The sequence below is a fragment of the Charadrius vociferus genome, unplaced genomic scaffold (assembly GCF_000708025.1).
Source record: "Charadrius vociferus isolate BGI_N301 unplaced genomic scaffold, ASM70802v2 scaffold477, whole genome shotgun sequence".
Lineage (NCBI taxonomy): Eukaryota > Metazoa > Chordata > Aves > Charadriiformes > Charadriidae > Charadrius > Charadrius vociferus.
Genome location: NW_009649449.1, coordinates 5,513,450 through 5,519,669, shown reverse-complemented (window position 1 = coordinate 5,519,669; position 6,220 = coordinate 5,513,450). Strand labels below are relative to the sequence as shown.

General features: G+C 57.7%; 1 protein-coding gene across 1 annotated transcript in view; it reads right to left on the bottom strand.

Annotated features, from left to right (window-relative positions):
- AJAP1 (adherens junctions associated protein 1) overlaps positions 1–6,220 on the bottom strand; it is a 63,186-nt gene that overhangs the window by 4,089 nt on the left and 52,877 nt on the right. The window lies entirely within an intron of this gene.

Below are 6,220 nucleotides of genomic sequence, written 5' to 3'. Positions count from 1 at the left end.
CCGGGGGTTTCGGGTCCCTGCCCACGCTGCCCACAACGCTCCTCAAGGGAGAAAAGCCGCTGGAGCTCAGCCCGGCTCCCCCGGCAAAGCCACCACCTCGCAGGGTGCGCAGCGCTCCCCGCCTCCCCAGCCCAACCGCCCCCAACTCCAGTCCCCCACAAACACGATGGAAAACACCTCTGGCCCGGGGAAGTGCAGGAGAAAAGCTGTGCGGGTCTGCTGAGACCCACGGTGACACCCGAGGGGAGACGGAAGCTGCTCGGTGTGGGCGCACAAAGAGGGGTAACTCACCTTTGGATGGCCATCCCCAGCACGCAGCGCGGCAGCCTCCCAGCTTTCGGGAGCACCAGTGGGCACCACACCAGGTCTCGAGGGGCTGCCCTGGCTTTCGTTAGCCCTGCCCGCGGGCACGCCTGCCTCAGCACCACGCTTCGTCACCTGAGCATCTTTGCTCAAGATCCACCCGAGCATCCTTCATGGAGATCCATCTAAGCATCCTGGCTCAAGATCCACCTGAGCATCCTGGCTCAAAATCCAGCTGAGCATCCTGGCTGGAGATCCACCTAAGCATCCTTGCTCAAGATCCACCCGAGCATCCTTCATGGAGATCCACCTAAGCATCCTGGCTCAAGATCCACCTGAGCATCCTGGCTCAAAATCCAGCTGAGCATCCTGGCTGGAGATCCACCTAAGCATCCTTGCTCAAGATCCACCTGAGCATCCTTCATGGAGATCCACCTAAGCATCCTTGCTCAAGATCCACCTGAGCATCCTTGCTGGAGATCCACCTAAGCATCCTTGCTGACGATCCACCTGAGCATCCTTGCTGGAGATCCACCTAAGCATCCTTGCTCAAGATCCACCTGAGCATCCTTGCTGGAGATCCACCTAAGCATCCTTGCTCAAGATCCACCTGAGCATCCTTGCTGGAGATCCACCTAAGCATCCTTGCTCAAGATCCACCTGAGCATCCTTGCTGGAGATCCACCTAAGCATCCTTGCTCAAGATCCACCTGAGCATCCTTGCTGGAGATCCACCTAAGCATCCTTGCTCAAGATCCACCTGAGCATCCTTGCTGGAGATCCACCTAAGCATCCTTGCTCAAGATCCACCTGAGCATCCTTGCTGGAGATCCACCTAAGCATCCTTGCTGGAGATCCACCTGAGCATCCTTGCTGGAGATCCACCTAAGCATCCTGGCTCAAGATCCACCTGAGCATCCTTGCTGGAGATCCACCCCCAGCTGGCCCGTGTTGGCGTTGCCGCGCTGGCCATGCTGCGGGACCCAGGCTTTGCCGCTGGCTGCCTCAGGAAGGAGGCACGGATCTCCACTTGAGATGCGGAGAGCTGTAAAATCCCACATCTTGAGCAATGAGGCCAGCTGGCAGCGACACCTTTTTAGGAAACACCGTGGACTTTGCTGTCACGACGCATCCCGGGCGTAAATCAAACGCTTGGAAATGTGAGTCTTGACAGTTTAATGTAATAAAACCAAGGTCACCTTCGGTGAGTCTGATTCACCAAAACACGCTCAGTGCAAAGCACCGGGGGAGCGATCGCTCGCGGGGGAGGCTTCGCTCCCAGCCCTGGAGCCGGTGTGCCGGCAGGGCGGGCAGCAGCCACCGACACCGGGGTGCCGCGGAGAGAGCTGCTCGGGAAGGAGCGTCGCGAAGGGGAGGGCAGCGATGGCCTGGCCCCTGGCAGAGCGAACGCGCTCACCTCCAGCATAAAAGCAGACGGGTTTCCGGAAGGAAGCACGCACCCAGAATCTTCTAGCGATTATTCCACTTTGCCAGCGGATATGCTACGGAGGAGATCTGGGAGAAGAGCTGGAGAAAAGAGCAGGGGCCCCAACTGGTTTTAAGGACAGAACGTGGTCCGGAGCGGGAGGTGGTGGCAGATGTCAGCCACACCACGGACATCCCCAGTGAAGGGGTGTTCTAGAGGCAGGACCGAGGAGGAGTGACTCCCTGAAGGCCAACGCTTCAGAAATGCCAGGTCCTGGTGTGCTCCCCATGCCGAGCCGCCAGAAGGCAGGAGCCCACCAAAACGCCGGGAGGTGCAGAGTGTGCAGACCCTGCGGACTTTGGGGCTCTCCCTCTGCTCCCTCTCCGGGGAGCCACCGGCCGGACAGACGGACGGCCGCTCGCCAGCCCTCGCGAAGCCGAGTGCGGAGGGATGGGATGCGTCAGGGTTCTTTTTCTCCCTCCACTCAAGCACCGATTTTGCAAATGACCCGTTTCCTCCATTTACTCCCAATTACACTTCAGTTGGCTCCAACGCGCTGTGACACGGCGCTGTGACAAGGCTCCCCGGGAGCGCGGATGGCACCAGCAGCTGCCACGGCACAGAGCGGCTCCGGGGAAGCAGACGCCGGGGCTGGGGACGGTGGTGGCAGAGGATGGGGGGCACCAGGCGCCCACCTCCTCCGCACCAGCTCCAGCTCCAGAGGGGTCCGATGCCGGGGAGCTTTGTGCCCTCGAGGAGGAGACTCCACAGGACATCGCAGAACCCGTTCATGGCTCTGTGGGGTGGGGGGATCCAAACCGACATCCGTCACCCGTGGGGACGCCGCTCTGGGTGGGCAGGATCGCTCGGGAGCTGCTGAGCCTGGAGCTGTGAGGGCTGGTGGGGTCGTCCTCCCTCCAGATTGGCCACCTCCGGGCGACTGGGCAGCCACAGCCAAATTACGGCTCCCCCGCTGCTCTGCCTCCGGCCTGCCTTTCCCAAGGGAATTCACGGGGAAAATCATAGAACCGTAGAATGGTTTAGGTTGGGAGGGACCTTGAAGACCACCCAGTGCCACCCCCTGCCCTGGGCAGGGACACCTCCCCCCAGCCCAGGTTGCTCCAAGCCCCGTCCAACCTGGCCTTGAACACCTCCAGGGATGGGGCAGCCACAGCTTCTCGGGGCAACCTGCCCCAGGGGATCACCACCTGCACAGGAAACAATTTCTTCCCAATATCTCATCTCAATCTCCCCTCTGTCAGTGTCAAACCGTTCCCCCTCATCCCACGGCTCCCCTCCCTGACCCAGAGTCCCTCCCCAGCTCTCCTGGAGCCCCTTCAGGCACTGGAAGGGGCTCTGAGGTCTCCCCTTTTTGGCCTTCTCTTCCCCAGGCTGAACCCCCCCAACTCTCCCAGCCTGTCCTCCCAGCAGAGAGGCTCCAGCCCTCCCAGCATCTCTCTGTCCCTCCTCTGGCCCCGCTCCAACAGCTCCATGTCTTTCCTTTGTTGGTGGCCCCCGAGCTGGACACAGGGCTTCCCACCTCCCGCCGGCAGTGCACCGGCTAAGGGCAAGGCATGGAAAAAAACTTCTAGCCCTGTGCTTTGGGTCCCTGGAGGATGGTCGCGACAGAAGCCATGTCCCGACAGGCAGCAGCTCCCCACCCCCAGCTCGTGGCCACCCCGGTGCTTCGGCGCTCCTGCGCGCGCCGGGTCCGGAGAGACGCCCACCCCGGCGCAGCCAGCCCAGCCGCGTCCTTCGCGGCAATCTTGGAGCAGCTCCCAGTGGGGCATCGCCGAAAAAGATAAAAGGGAAGACTAAAAATAAAATAAAACCAGCCCAGTGCCCGATCCCTTTGAAAACAGAAGCGGCGTCAGAAGCGCGACCTTCTGCGAAGATGGGAGCCACGGCAGGGACACGGGAGAACCTAACGATGCAATTAATCCTCGCACTTACATAATGGGAAACGCGCAGGCAGAACAGATTGCAGGTGGCTGAGCACTGGGAAGGATGGCAGCTCTTGGGAGCAGGACACATGGATTTTAAGAAGGGCTGGATAATTTTAGACTCCATCACATACATAAGTTGCCATATGTACCGGCATAGAAGAAAGTTCCTTTGCATCGCATATTAATTCCGCACCGGAGCCCGGGGGGATTTCAAGGGGACGGGAAATGTTTTTCCCAACCACTTTAACCACGGCAGCAATGGGAAGAGGGACAGGGACTGGGTGGTAACTGGGATGATTCCCGGGGAAGCCCTACCGAAATACCCACTGCCAGAAAGACTGATATGTCTTTATTCTTACTTCGCAAGTACATCAGATCCTCTCCTCCAGGCCTTCGAATAAATACATAGAACCGCACGAAGCAAAATCGAACAGAAATATCTCATCTGCAGGAGAAGGTGCTAATGGATGGAGAGGGGAACATCCCGTAAGGGACACACGCCACCGGGGGGACGAGGTGAGATGAAAGAGAGATGGCTGCGAAGAGCAAAGCATTATTTTAACCACGGCCCTAGGAGCCCAGTCTGTCTGGAGGAACGGGGACCTGGAGGATAAAATCAATAGCTCATAAAGGAAAATTACCCTCCTCCTCCGGCGCGGGAGGCCTTCTGCCGAGCCCGTAACCGAGAGGGGAACCTGCGCCCCACACGGCGGGGCAGGCTGCAGGAAAGCACCCGCATGCCGGAATTACGGCGGCTCGGGTTGGTTTGCTCATCTCCGTGGCAAACATTTCAACCGGCAAAACTCCCACCCCAGCAAGTCACAGAGCCCGGCGGGCGCTCAATTACACGTTAATAACCAGTGGAGAAACAAGCGGCAGATGCCGGTGTATGGGACCGGGGAGGGATGCGGCGAGCTGCCGCCCCGGCCACGGCGCCGGGAAACGCCTCATCTCTGCGAGGGGCTGCGAGCGGCTCCCGCTTACAAGGCTTTTACCAGGCAATTTGACGCAGTGACCATTTAACTCGAGGGTAATTACAGGAGAAGTATTTAATGGAATTGAAAGTGTGTCCAAACCCCTGCGCTTCTGCTAGTGCAGCAGAATTTAATGTGTCGCCTGCCAGGAGGGAAAGCTCTTCAAAAGCGCTCTTTGAACCCTTGGAAATGCTGAAATATTGCTGGGTTTTTCCACTCTCCTGCCGTCCGAGCGCGCTCCGCGCTCACCGGGGACTTGTCGTCCCCTCTGGCGATGGGACGCGGCATCGGCATCCCTGTGAGCAGCAGCCGTGCATCAACCTGCAAAATGCAACTCTAAATTCCCCAACTCCAGGCAAAACCCCAATCTTCTCAAAGCAAGCAAACGCCAGGGCTTTTTTTCTTTTTTTTTTTTTTTTTTAATATATGTTATTTTAAAGACCACATATTTGCCACCGAGATGAAAGCACTGAGTTCTGGCCTTGCTGACCACCTTTTGAAACGGCTCCCGGACAGCTCTGCATCAACAGAATTAATTCCATGAGAAAATCCATTCGAGACTAATGTCTTGCTACTGCAGAAGTGCGCAATAGCAGCGAACAGGAGATATAAGCTCTTAATTAAAAACAAAGAGAACCTCTATCCCCCAAGGCCTTTATTTCAACAGCTCTGGTTAGGGAGACCGTATTTTTCATTTTCCCAATAAAAACAGCTACGAGCCGCAACTCTTTGAAGACCCTCGTCAAGGCCTCTCAGCTGCATAAAATTAGAAAAAGGAAAAAAACAGCTCCATTTCATTTTGCAGAGTATACTCTTGAGTTACCATTAGTGGTAGGAAAGCGAGAGATGCCCCCGATCCTGCTGCCCCCCAGCAGGAGGGCGGCGATGGAGCACCGCAGCCCCTGCCCGCACACGTGCCACGCCGACTGCTGCCTTCAACTCCCAGATTGAGTCGAAATGCCAAAAGAGGGTAAATCTCCTAAATAAGGCAGGGCAGCAGGGCCGACACGTGCAGGGTCAGGCCCTGACGCCTCTCCCTCTCACTCCTCAATCAAAGCATCGCCTCCAGCTGGGCAGAGAGCGTCCCAAACGGGCTCCCAGTAACGAGCATTGAAAAGAAACTGGTTTCTGAGAGTGGCTGAAGAGCATATAGAGAGGTAAATGATGAAAACACAGATGGAATCGGTGCTGTGGCACTTGTTCCTGGCCATGGTTGCACTCAACGGCTCAATGTCCAAGTGGTGACCAGTGCCGAGTGGGGTTCCTCAGGGGTTGGTACTGGGACCAGTGCTGTGTAACACCTTTGTCGGCAACAGGGACAGTGGGATCGAGGGCACCCACAGCAAGTTTGCCGATGACACCAAGCTGTGTGGCGCGGTCAACAAGCTCAAGGGGAGGGATGGCATCCAGAGGGACCTGGACAGGCTGGAGAGGTGGGCTCGTGCCAACCTCATGGAGTTCAACAAGGCCAAGGGCAAAGTCCTGCACGTGGGTCAGGGAGTCCCAAGCACAACCCCAGGCTGGGTGGAGGACGGCTGGAGAGCAGCCCTGAGGAGAAGGACTTGGGGGTG